At 31.1% G+C, this 14,455-nt stretch overlaps 1 protein-coding gene across 1 annotated transcript in view; it reads left to right on the forward strand.

Moving 5' to 3' along the window:
* LOC143078990 (uncharacterized) overlaps nucleotides 1–14,455 on the forward strand; it is a 142,234-nt gene that overhangs the window by 33,161 nt on the left and 94,618 nt on the right. The window lies entirely within an intron of this gene.

A 14,455-nucleotide genomic window follows, 5' to 3' on the forward strand; every position in this document is an offset into this window, starting at 1 on the left:
TTGAATAAACACCTTGACATGGGGTATATTTCTATTTCATACAAGTAGTATAGAAGACAATTTACAATGATGAGTCTTGTGTAGACGAAACGCGCGTCTGGCGTACTAAATTTAAATTATATTGTAACTTTGATAACTTTTAACACCACTGGGTCGATGCCACTACTGGTGGAAGTTTCATCCCCGAGGGTATCACCAGCCAAGTAGTCAACACTTCGGTGTTGACATGAATATCAATAATGCGGTGATTTTTATAAATTTTCTGTTTACAAAACTTTGAATTTTTCGAAAAACTAAGGATTTTCTTATCCAAGTCATCGATAACCGTAGTCGTATTTTGCACAACTGTTTGGAAAATTGGATCATCAATGCTCTTCAACATTGTACTTGTTTGGCTTTATAAATATTTTGATATAAGCGGCACTGATGAGTCTTATGTAGACGAACCGCGTGTCTGGAGTACTAGATTTAAATTATATTGTAACTTTGATAACTTTTAACACCACTGGGTCGATGCCACTACTGGTGGAAGTTTCATCCCCGAGGGTATCAACAGACCAGTAGTCAACACTTCGGTGTTGACATGAATATCAATAATGCGGTAATTTTTATAAATTTTCTGTTTACAAAACTTTGAATTTTTCGAAAAACTAAGGATTTTCTTATCCAAGTCATCGATAACCGTAGTCGTATTTTGCACAACTGTTTGGAAAATTGGATCCTCAATGCTCTTCAACATTGTACTTGTTTGGCTTTATAAATATTTTGATATAAGCGGCACTGATGAGTCTTATGTAGACGAACCGCGCGTTTGGCGTACTAGATTTTAATATTAATCCTGGTAACTTTTTATTAGTTCTGGAAGGTATGAAAATAGTTAACAGTATTTGAATGTCTCCGATTACTGCAGACATGTTTTGCTAACGGTGAATTGATTCATAGATACAATATATTATAGTATAACTACAAACAGACGTGTTTTTCGCTAATTGCTAGATACTCACAGTATTTAAGTTACTTCGAGTTATCCAGATATATCCAAGTTAGCTGGTTGCCCCAGTGTCTAAGTATCTCCGATTGATACCAGCTAGCTTGTATGGATTGTCAACCACCCAATTATCTTATCACTACCAACATATACACCATCATGAATTGGTTTATTGATATACATATGAGTAACTGTGATATTTGGATTCATCCAAGGTTTTCTGAAATTTACCGTAGATTATTATAGAAATATTTGATCTAGTCTATATCCCACAAATTAAACACCTTGGTTGCAACACCATGCAATATATCAGATCCATTTTGGCTTTTATATACATAGATTAATGATAGCTACTTTACTCATTTATTCAAATGTTGTATCCTACAAATGGCTACTTAGGCCACATGAACAAATTGGGAACTGTTAATCAAAGTATTGGTTGCTTTTTTTATTTGTTTATGTAGTTTATTAGTAGGGAACACGGAAGTTATCAGGATGGACAATATCATCCACAGATATTGGATGCAGACACATTCTCAGAATGATATTAACTACGTACAGTACACATATGACTCGAGGTAAAGGCTAGTGTTGATTGATTGTCTTTATTTATATTTCAAATTACGCATTGTACAATAGCTTTACAGTAACAGAAAAAAAATGATGACAAATTAATAAAATGGCTATTACATCTAGATACAATCCGTCAATATTAAATAGAAATAAAAGGAGCCATTTATAATTTTTTTTATTTTTTTAAACGATAAAAAAAATAAAAAAAATTATAAATGGCTCCTTTTAAAGAATGCACTGACCACATATGGATAAATAGCAGTTGTTTGATATGGGTAAATTTATTCCAAAGACCAATTAACAAACTAATTTCAACAGCAACTTCCTACAACCTTACAAATGCCTTAATTTATGATTTGATAATAGCACTTTGTGAAAATCATTCCAGCAAAAACATAGAGTATGCGACTGAGTAAAATTAATTCTATATATCAGTTTATATTTACAGAATAAGTATTTACAAAATACTGAACTCCTATGTAAATCAAATCCTGACAGAACCAAATGCTTGACTATGACAATCAACGGAACGAATTTAAACACTTGCTTTTGGAAAAAACCCATTAAAATATTAATAAGAAAGAAAAATAAACCTTCTCCTGGTATAAACCACCCATCAATGTAGACATTAAACCAATACTTGTACCAAATATCCAAGTATAACCAATACTTGTACCAAATATTCAAGTATAACCAATACTTGTACCAAATATCCAAGTATTATATAAACACTCTGAATGTACACGCCATACCAGGCTATAATAAATACCAAAGACTTTGTAAAGTGGATAGTCCCGCGAAAATAATTTTGAAGCGGGGAAACCTAGCGCCCTCTATGCTACATATGATGAAAACACCTAGGAGAAATCAATTTCATTCTAATGCACTGCCCGTTTAAACGAATGAAATTACAAATATACAAAATTGTGTTTTGTGCAAAAAGTAAACAGATACATATCTCAAACTGACTTAAATGCACCCAGTTACTAATGTTAAATAATGTTGATACCAACTAAAAATAATCGTGTTATTGAGACAGAATTGTTTTTTAAAACTGAAAAAAAAATAATTAAAAAATTCTTACGATATAATAAAAAACCAACAGAATTTGTAGTTTAACCAAGGTTAACCAAGGTTAAAATAAAGTGGATATAAGAAATCATAGGCAACCATACTTACACATGTAAAAGACATAAATGAAACGATGAGCACTCAAAATGTTCCTGACTTCGGACAGGCAATTTGCGAAACTCAAAAAGTCGGGTACTATGCACAAAACAACTAACATAATAAATCAATAGACAGAAAGAACCGAAATACTAGCAATCACTTTAAGCTTTATCGAAGTCAATTACAACGAATAAATGCATACAAAGTTTTAATGCTACAGTGATTTATCTACAAATAGCATGTTACTGTCATATGATAACTCTATTTCACAGCTACTATTACAATATCATTTAGAAACATCAGGTTAACTGCGTAAAAACAGGTTTCATGATGTTAAATGAATACCAAATGACATAGTGTGAAAAGCTATGTGATATTTATGTAGATTTTTATTGTTCGAATTACCAAATAAACATGTTTTTGCTTATTACTACTTAAATGACAGTCAGCTATTTTTTCTTCTAGTTCCATAGAACCTTAGGCGCGTTGAATGAGCATGATCATTCAATCCAACACTTTATTTAGTTGTCATCACCTTGTCTAAACCATCTGTACCGTCTGTCTTCTACAATGAATAGAACTCATATAAAAGACTACGTATAATGAATAATTGAAGAGTAGTGCTGTTTTGTTATAGAGTGAATAATTTAATAGAAAGTCAGAAAAAGATGACTGTTGCAAGGTTCGCCGTCCGTTAGGTACAAACACAGGGAAATGCTAAAAAAAAAACTTACTTTTCAGTTGTAGCCTGTTCGTTTGATGTGTTTGAGCTTTTGATTTTACCATTTGATTAGGACCTTTCCGTTTTGAATTTTCCTCGCGGTTCAGTATTTTTGTGATTTTACTTTTTTTCAAGACGATTAGTTAATTTCAAAATGAGCGAATCTGATTTTCGGCCAGGGTATTTGTGGTAAATTCGTAAATTATATACAAAGAAAACGGAAATCTGAAACTCTACATTTTTAGTTAAGCAATTATAAATAAATAAGGGTATAATTCTTCCATCATCAAAACATTTGAAACCGATACAAACACAAATGAATAAAAAATAACAATGTAACGGTATGCTCTATAAAGCCTGACATACAATAGCAACAAAATGTGATTAATTATTCAAAGGTAGGAAATCATTATATATAATCAAAAACTGAATATGCTTTATTCGATTTCGAGTTACAATTTATTTTATCATTAATTACACCTTATATAAGAATGCCAGCTTGTGATTGGTTGATAGCCAGTGTTTTTTCGTATATTCTAATATTTTTTCCTCATTTCGAACGAATTTGCCTGTTTTTCATCACTGCCCGGTGAATATGCCTAAAATTCCATGATATTTGCCATTTTTGGATATCCCTTTTTTACCCTCGCGAGCATCTGCCCGCCAATATTTTTTGGATATGACGTTTCATAAAGACAGCACGAACGCGTATAAGTACATACATAATTCCCTGGGTATTATGATAGTCCTTGTCCTCAAATGAATATTTCCTTTTCTTAGTACAGAGAGTTTCAATTAAAATTTATTCGTTGAAATTAAACAGATATGTCATGTTATTGAGGGGTATTTGCGAAAAATACAAGTCTTGGGAAAAAATTTCCCTTGCTTAGCGGCTCGGGAAATTTAAGTCCCTCGACTTGTATTTTTCGCAAATACCACTCCATGACATGATATATCTGTTCAAAATCGGCTGTTACATGAACTGTACGGTACTGTGTATTCATTTTTTCCGTGGGTATCAAATGTCGTGGATTTAGGAAATTTGATTTCGTTGTTTTTCAAACGTCTGCACACAAGCTTAAAAATGCATTCGTTGAACATTTAAAATCGTGACTCTTTAACCACGAAATCCCTCAAAGGTGGAATGAAATTAATAATAATGATTCCACTGAATGTGTATTGTTCTTCGTGAGACGTAATACAGTGCTTTATGGTGTATATCCTATCTACGTTTGACACATTAATACAAATTATTAAAGAACACATTCCTTGCAATCTATGACATTTGAACGATATTGTTGTACATAAAACTTTCTGAGCTAAAATAAGAAATTCAATATAAAAATAAATATTTGTGTTAGGATTGCTAATGAGACAAGTATCAATCTAAGTTCCAGTGAAATGGATGTGAGCAATTATATGCAACCTTGCAGCCGTCAACAATGAGAAAACACATACCAATTTATTATCATAACTATTTGATTTTCAGAATTCTTACAGTATTCACGGTTATGGATACTATCCATTCGTTTGATGTTTGTAAACTTACGATTTTGCTATCTGATATGGGTCTTTTCGTTTTGAATTTCCTCGGACTTCAATATCTGTATCATTTTACTTTCACAATGATGGGAACAATACAACACATCAATATAATGGCGAAAGAAACAAGCACTCCAGCTATATAAGAAAATTATTTGGCACATTTGGCACATATAAATTACAATATGATCACTCGATATCAAAAGTGCTGTAAAATGCTTGGGTTTTGCTATCAGGGAGAAAAATATACATGAAATACATGCCGACACAATCATGGCGAAAGATTTAAAAGACAAAAGACAAAAGGAAGTCTACAACGCAAAAACAATGATTACGTTATTTAAAAAACAAAAACAAAACACAGGATTTTAAGTGTTGTTAAAACAAAGAAAAAGACGGGAAGAGATAAAGGTTACGATAAATGGTACATATCCATGACCGTATAATATAAAGTTGCCTTATCTGGATATCATTATAGCAAACACAAGCTCTTGAATATAGCGTGATATACACAACATATGAAGACTCTGTTGAAATATTACTACATGTATATAAAAATTATTTATTTTGGATTAGACAGTTGAAATCCTTCTTTTTTTTTTTATTGTTAAAACAATTATCTCACGAAACTTTGAAATATCTTTGAAAGGACTTCATTTATTTAACGACATGATAAGTGTAAAGATTATGCATGCGCACTTAACTTCTTACTGACAAAGTCCTACATGATGTCATATAAATAATGAAACAAATAAGTAAGAAGTTGGGCATATTTTATTCCCAAATGAATGCCAATTGTCTTTTTAAAACGAGTGCTCTACATATGACAGAAAGGCTGTAAATAAAACAATCAAGCTTCTTGGTAACTTCAGTTAACGAGAATGTTTTGTTTGAATGAAAGTTATATTTTACAAGGTATAGTTTACTGGGGTATCTCTTTCGCAAACAAGATATTTGTATCTACATTAATCTATTATAATATTTTATAGCATATTAATCTATTGTAATAAAAATTCATAATATCTAATAAAATTTGTAGATTTAGCTAACAAAACTAATGTATAAAGTAACATTCATTTTTAGTGGAAAATTGTTTAGCGTAAAATAAGCTACAATTAAAAATTGCTGGCTAGTCCCTCTCTGTGATTAATATTAGATAACTCTGGTTAGTTTCCCAATCAATCTATCATGCAGGGGAGATAAATAATTCGACTTTCATTTATAGTCTTTTTCAAAAATGATAAACATTTCTTTATATTGATATGTAATCATTTTAAACGTTTCAAATATATGAAATTATTTTCGTACATCAATGTTTTTGATACACCAATAACAAAACGTGCAATATATTGAATTGATACATTTTGTAATTATTCAAAATTATATCAGAAACTTAATTATAAAATAATGTACCTGTTAAAGGGAGACAATACTCGCATAACTTGTTTTCGAATCGGTACATAATACAAAGGAATGTCACTCTTGCATACAAATGGCACATCAATATAATTAATTAACTGTGCATTAGTGTTCCACCTTCAATGAAGATTCTAAATTATAAAAATAACCAAAAGTTGTTAATCTATAGGATAGTGAAGACTTATGAAAGCTAACCCACTGTAAAAATTATTTCTTTGAAATTTTTTTTAATTTCCTTAGAAAAATGCTCGAGCCACTTGACTTTCATAGCTCATAATTAATGTTTTTACACAATATTTTAATAAAGTAGTTAAAGATTATTTGCTTCTCAAATAAACTCATCATAGATACCAGGAATGTGTAATACGCAATAAAAATCGTATGCTTGCTTCATCTTACCCAAATACAGATTTAATGAAGTCCTGAACATTTCGACATTTGTTTGTTTATTTTTATAAAATACCGGTTTGTAAACAAAACACAAGTACATGCTAAGATCCGACTAAGTACCTATATCCCGATATCGTCAGGTAAATATGCTATATTTTATGATTGTTGAACTAAACATTGTAATCAGTCCTACAATTAGTAAAGCAAGTATAAGAAGTAAAATAGCAAAATATGTTTATAACATTTCACCGTGAGAAGATACCAAAATTGTAAGTTTTTAACAGTTTTTTATAAGTATCCACAACATATATACAATACTGATGGAGAAAGTAATTTCATCTTTGGTCTGATTATAGTTTTCAACGGTATCACGATAATAATTTAATACGCCAATAGCGCGTTTCGTCTACATTAGACTCATCAGTGACGCTCAGATCAAGCCTGTCTTTGATTGCTTAGAGCATATACATGTATGCATATAATTTGAAAAGTTATTCCTTTGAGAATTTGTCTGGCCAATCATTATAACATTGTTTTATATAATATGTATGGTAAACATCTGTTGAACTATCATGATCGAAAGTTTTAAGCATTGAAAAGCAATACTCATATCATACATTCCTCGAGCATTACAACTATAGAATTTCAAATATGGTCTCCTTGGAATTTCACAAATTGTACGCTCACAAGGGATAAGAGGATTAACTCTATATAATAAAACTTTTAAGAGGTATGTAAAACCTTGATAAATTGTTATTTTTAAGATCCTATATTTTTTATAGACACGTCAGTTAAACTTATAAACTAATAAACTAATAAAACAATCATGTATCTAAGACAAAATACATCTTAATATTCTTAAATAATCTCTGATAACTGTATTTATTCAATCGTCGCTGGCTCAACTTTTTCAAAATCGACATCTGACATCGATATAGTAATTGTTTCTGAAAAGTATCATAATTCAGCTCACTAAACGTCCAGCTGTGGAGGTATACTTTTCAGAAAGAATTACTTTATCGATGTCAGATGTCGATTTTGAAAAAGTTGAGCCAGCGACAAATAAATAAAAAGGAAAAGGTGGAGGGGTATGTTTTTTCTTTCTTTTTGTTATGTTATTTCTATCGTGGAAAAGTGGTTATTTTTTTAACAATTTTACTTGAATCGAATGAAAAATTCAGAAAGATTGTCTTTTGAATAGCAATACATTTTATTAAAAGATAATCAGGATATATTTATATACCCTCCGCACCTGACCCTTTCGTGAGTTACGTTTATGTTATATATTCAATAGAATATAAGATTATCTTATCAGTTGGTCATTTGATAGAGTAAAAGGTATACATAAATTTTAAAAAGTTAAGAACTGGCACGAAGACGAATATAAATACATATAGGTCACAGTATGATTTCCTATACAGTGTGAATCGTTCTGAACATGCATGAAAAATTTGCCACTGGACGTTAAGCAAGCAGCCAAAAATCAATCAACCTATTCAGTGTGACTCAATAAGATTTTCAAAATCTTACACACAAATATGTTAAATCTGGATTTATTTTATGAAAGTCTACATTAAAATTCATCTGACATATATGATAATGTTTCTTTATTGTACGATAAATTAACAAAACTTCACGTATTTCACGTTATTTGTTTCTAAAATTAAAATGCGGGACTACAATGACGGTTTCTTTTACACCTATCATCGATTGAACTTTAAAAAATAAATTTCCAAATCGGCAACAAAAAACTATTTGACGAATAAAGTTTTGAAATAAATCATAGATTGCATGTTTATCAAGGAAAATAATGACCTCACACAGGTCATTATTGTATGCCTTGGAGCATATATCATTGAAACATGGTATCGTCCGGGTTGATTCTGAAAAAGAATGGCCTGTCGTTCTGAAAGAAAATAACTCCATATAGGTATATAAGTATGTTTACCATTTCGTACCTCATGGAAGATTTGTAGGTATACTATTTCGTACCTCTTACTGTTTGAAAACTATATTAACAGTTGCAGATAATCATTTGTTTTGTTGGTAAATAAACTTCATATTTTTAAAGTTTAACAATTAATAAAGGACAAATCAACAAACAAAGTGACATATAACTTGTAAAGTTTCCAATTGCTGCTAGATCAAACCAATCATCGGTCTTAATAATTTGTTTACGTCTAGATGCAGAATTTTATTTATGTTATATATTAAAAAACATAAAAATCCTTAAAAACTTTACAAAATATGATTTAGATTAGTTAACATTCATTAAGTCCATGAGGTACCCAATGATAGATGCATTTGGCTCATAGGGTACGAAATGGATATTATCGTGGGTACGAAATGGTAAAACTGGGGTACGAAATGGCAGAGGTATGAAATGGTCAAGGTACGAAATGACTTGCTTCCAGTGAGTGAGGCTATAATGTTTGTACTTTGTGATTTTATCACCTCTTAAGTATTAGAGTAAGCTTTTAATTTCAATTACTTAGTACTAGTATCATTGCCTAGAGCATCACTTTCATTGTCGATTTTCGCATTTGATGTAGTAAAATTGGTATATTTAACTTATAAATTACCATTGAGTCGATACCTTTTATGGTGGATTATTATTTCCAGAAGGTATGAAAATAGTACACATTATTTGAGTATCTCCTATCACTGCAGAAGTGTTTTGCCAATGTGAATTGATTGATTGATAGGTACAGTATATTAGTACCTTTGATAACTACAGACACAGTTGTTCGTAATCCATTGATTCATAATAGCAGTATATATGTTACTCCATCTTATCCATAATTATTTAATTTGGTTGGTAGCCTCAGTGTCTAAGTATCTACGCTTATAACCAACTTTTATGGGTTGTTAAACCGAAAAAACCTACCACTATGGTTGACTTAAATTATTCATCAAAGGAATTTTACCAAGATTACTACAGATGTTTGATCTAGTGAAAATCCCATAGATTTATCACCTTGGTTTTGAGACTATGTCTTAAGCTTTTGTGAACATCAATTCATTATATGTTAATAGCATTAACGGTATCAATGTTTCTGCAACAGATACGAATTTCCACAATAAATGGTTTTTCAATGATGCTCCAGGTCAAACTAATTGAAAATCAAAAGCATATTAAACATATGAAGAGCTATAATCCAAAAAGGTATAAAAGGTATAGCCAAAGCCGAACAAGGAATCAGAGCTTTGACTGAGGAAGATACATATCTTAATTTAGAATAACGTCTAACATTTTATAACAGCATAATTTAATAACAAAAACATTTGTATTAGAATACTGCATTACTTATTAATTCAAATTTTCTATCCTACAAATAGCTACTTACATAACATTTTAAAAAGCTGGGAAGTAGACTAAACTATTGGTTGCTTTTTTATTTGTGTATGTACTTTATTAGTAGGGAACATGGAAGTTATCAGGATGGACAATAGCATCTGCTAATGTTGGATGCAGACAAATTCTCAGAATAATATTTTCTACGTACAGTACACACCTGGCTCGGGGAAGAGTCTAGTGTTGATTGCTTGTCTTTATTTATATATCAAATCACGCATTATGCAGTAGCATTACAGTAACAGAAAATAAAATTATGAAAAATTAATGAAAAGGCTATTACAGCTAAACACAATTCGTCAATATCAAATAGAAATAACGTTTATGATAAAAAAAAAAAAAAAAAAAAAAAGGTACAAACATATGTCTCCTTTTAAAAAATGCAGCGACCACATATGGATACATAACAGTTGTTTGTCTTGGGTAATTGTATTCCAAAGAACAACAAATAAATGCATTGCAATAGCAAATGTCTTAGGTTGTTATTTGATAACGGTGAAAACCATTGGAGTAAACAGTTTTAGTCTACGGCTTCTAAAATTAATTCTATACATCAGTTTTTATTTACAAAAGTATTTACTTTAACACTGAACAACTCAAATGTAAATTAAACAAAAAAAGTGCAAGTCTAATAATTCTGACATAACCAAATGCTCGAATATGATAATCAACGTAACGAATTTAAACACAGCGACTTTATGTTAGAAAAACAAACATAAAAATACTGTTAAGATAGAAAACTAAACCATATAAAAAATAAAGTTTTGTACGAAAAGGAGACGAATAAATTTCTCTAACTGACTTGAATGCACTCAGTTATTAAAGATAAATAATGTTGATACCAACTAAATATTATTGTGTTATTGAGACAGAAAATTGTTAGAAAAAAGCCATAAAGATATTGTTAACATAGAAAAATAAACCGTTTAAAACATTGTGTTTTGTACGAAAAAGAGACGGATACATATCAGAAACGGTCTTCAATGCATTAAGTTATTAATGTTAAAAAATGTTGAAACCAACTAAATATAATTATGTTATTGAGACAGAAAATTGTTTTCCAAAAATAAAATTGCATACGATATTAAAACAGAATATTTAGTTGGATTGCTTATGTCACAAGTATTCTCTAAAGTGAAAATAAAGTGGATATAAGAAATTACAGGCACCCTTACTAACAAATGTTAAAGACACGAACGAAACGAGTAACCCTCAACTACATGATCCTGACTTCTGACATGCTATTTGCAAAACTCAAAAGATCGGGTACGATGCACAAAACAACTAAGATAAAAAACAATGGAAAGAAAGAACCGAATTAATAGCAATCCCTTTAAGCTTGCTCAAAGTCAATTACAACTGATAAATGTATACAAAGATTTTATGCTACAGTTATCTATCTACAAAAATCACATGTTACTGTCATATGATAACTCTATTTCACAGCTTCTATGACAATATCGTTTAGAAGCATCATGTTTACCGCGTAAAACCAGGTTTCACCATGTTAAATGTACTAGTATATCAAATACTATAGGGTGAAAAGCTATAGGATACTTATGTAGACTTTTATTGTCTAAAGTATTAAATAAACATGTGTTTGCCTATTTATATCTAAATGACAATCAGTTAATTTTTCTTTATAGAACCTTATACGCATTGAATGCGCATGATAAATTTAATACAACACTTTATTTAGTTGTCATCACCTTGTCTAAACCATCTGTACCGTCTGTCTTCTACAATACAATGAACTCATAAAAGACTACGTATAATGAATAATTGAAAAGTACTGCTGTTTTGTTTTTGAGTAAATAATTAAATAGAATGTCAGAAAAGGATGACTGTTGCAAAGTATGTCGTCCATCTGTAACAAACACAGAGAAATGCTCCGTAGGATAACTTACTATCAAAACGATAAGTGAATTTCAAAATGACCCGTTGGATTTTCGTCCTTTGTTATAAATGGTTGAATCGTGACTGATAAATGTTAAAATTCAAAATGTTAGCTACAAAATGTAAGTAATGACAAAGATATGGAGATGCAATTATCCAAGGTTCACAAAACATTGAGAATCCGACAAAAACATATACAAAACACTATGTGTGTTCATCTTATGAAGATATAATCTTTCTATCAATTTAATTGAAGTCTTGAGCTTGAATGCTAGTTACTGTTAAAATTCATGTTGGTCATTGTCATTTGCTAAGTGTTTTCTGTTATCTATTGCTTATCTAACAATTATTAAATTGCTCACATTTTTGATATTTTAAATCGTGGTTATTATACCTTCGATACGTGTCATGCAAAAAATACCCACTGACTTACATATCCCTGTCTTTCCACAAAGAATACGGTAAGGTCTACTTTTAAGGGTCAAATACTTTTCTTTAATTTTGTCTAAATACACACAGAAATACATTAATTTAAAAGTACCATTAATCAACATCTTTAGAATCACAATCATTTTATCTCCCTCATGCAAAGCTCTGATTCCTTTCACGGATTTGGCTATACTTTTTTGGAACTTTTGGATTATAGCTCTACATCTTTTATATAAGCTTTGGATTTTACATATTTTGGCCACGAGCATCACTGAAGAGACATTATTTGTCGAAATGCGCATCTGGTGCAGAAAAAATTGGTACCGTTAATGTTATTACTACCACTGGGTGGAGGCCTCTACTGGTGGACTGTTAGTCCCCGAGGGTATCACCAGCCCAGTAGCCAGTACTCCGGTACTGGCATGAAAATACGGATTTTTTGTGTTATTAAATTTGCTGTTACAAAATGTTAACAATATTATAAATTAAGGAATGCATCTGCCTCATGCAAATCTCTGATTCCATTCACGGATTTGGCTATACTTTTTTGAAACTTTTGGATTATAGCTCTACATCTTTTATATAAGCTTTGGATTTAACATATTTTGGCCACGAGCTTCAGACATTATTTGTTGAAATGCGCATCTGGTGCAGAAAAAATTGGTACCGTTAATGTTATTACTACCACTGGGTCGATGCCTCTGCTGTTGGACTGTTAGTCCCCGAGGGTATCACCAGCCCAGTAGCCAGTACTCCGGTACTGGCATGAAAATATGGATTTTTTGTGTTATTAAATTTGCTGTTACAAAATGTTAAAAAGTATTATAAATTAAGGAATGTAGCTCCCTCATGCAAAGCTCTGATTCCTTTCACGGATTTGGCTATACTTTTTTGGAACTTTCGGATTATAGCTCAACATCTTTTATATAAGCTTCGGATTTTACATATTTTGGCCACGAGCATCACTGAAGAGACATTATTTGTTGAAATGCGCATCTGGTGCAGAAAAATTGGTACCGTTAATGTTATTATTACCACTGGGTCGATGCCTCTGCTGGTGGACTGTTAGTCCCCGAGGGTATCACCAGCCCAGTAGCCAGTACTCCGGTACTGGCATGAAAATACGGATTTTTTGTGTTATTAAACATGCTGTTACAAAATGTTAAAAAATATTATAAATTAAGGAATGTATCTCCCTCATGCAAAGCTCTGATTCCTTTCACGGATTTGGCTATACTTTTTTGAAACTTTTGGATTATAGCTCTACATCTTTTATATAAGCTTTGGATTTTACATATTTTGGCCTCGAGCATCACTGAAGAGACATTATTTGTCGAAATGCGCATCTGATGCAGAAAAATTGGTACCGTTAATGTTATTATTAAACATTTTGAACAGTTCAACCTCAGAAGTATTAAGAACCAATTAAGTTAAATTTAGATAAAACTGTTTGTAAAAACTATTCTCATGGACGGAGATTAAATCGTGATCAGAGAAAATGTTTTACTAACGATAAAAATCTTTCGGCCTAATTGCAATTTAGAAAAAGACAGATATTATCTGTTAACCAAGCTCTGTTCTTAACTTGTTGATAACTTAAATCAAATTTTGGAGGATTGCGACACAATTTCATATTGCAGTTTTTGTCATAAATTGTAACTCATAACAATACAGAAATTGGTCTGTAATAAATGGTGTACTTTTGGTCCCCATAGGAATTCCAATAACTTAACGAAATACGGAATCCCCATACATACCAACAATGTTATGTAGTAGAAATTCAAGGGCAGTTTAAGAAGAATCAAAACAGGTCAAATTGACATAGTTCTTTGGTGTGTTGTAACTGAAAAGGGATCTAAAAGAGTGTGAACATGTATATTCACCATCTATCTTTTTTAAATGGCTATTCAATGAGGTGTGTGAATTTGAAATAGAAGTAGGCAGCCGTACGGCCTTCAACCTTTCGTATCAT

Source organism: Mytilus galloprovincialis, chromosome 6, assembly GCF_965363235.1.
Source record: "Mytilus galloprovincialis chromosome 6, xbMytGall1.hap1.1, whole genome shotgun sequence".
In the NCBI taxonomy this organism is placed as follows: Eukaryota; Metazoa; Mollusca; class Bivalvia; order Mytilida; family Mytilidae; genus Mytilus; species Mytilus galloprovincialis.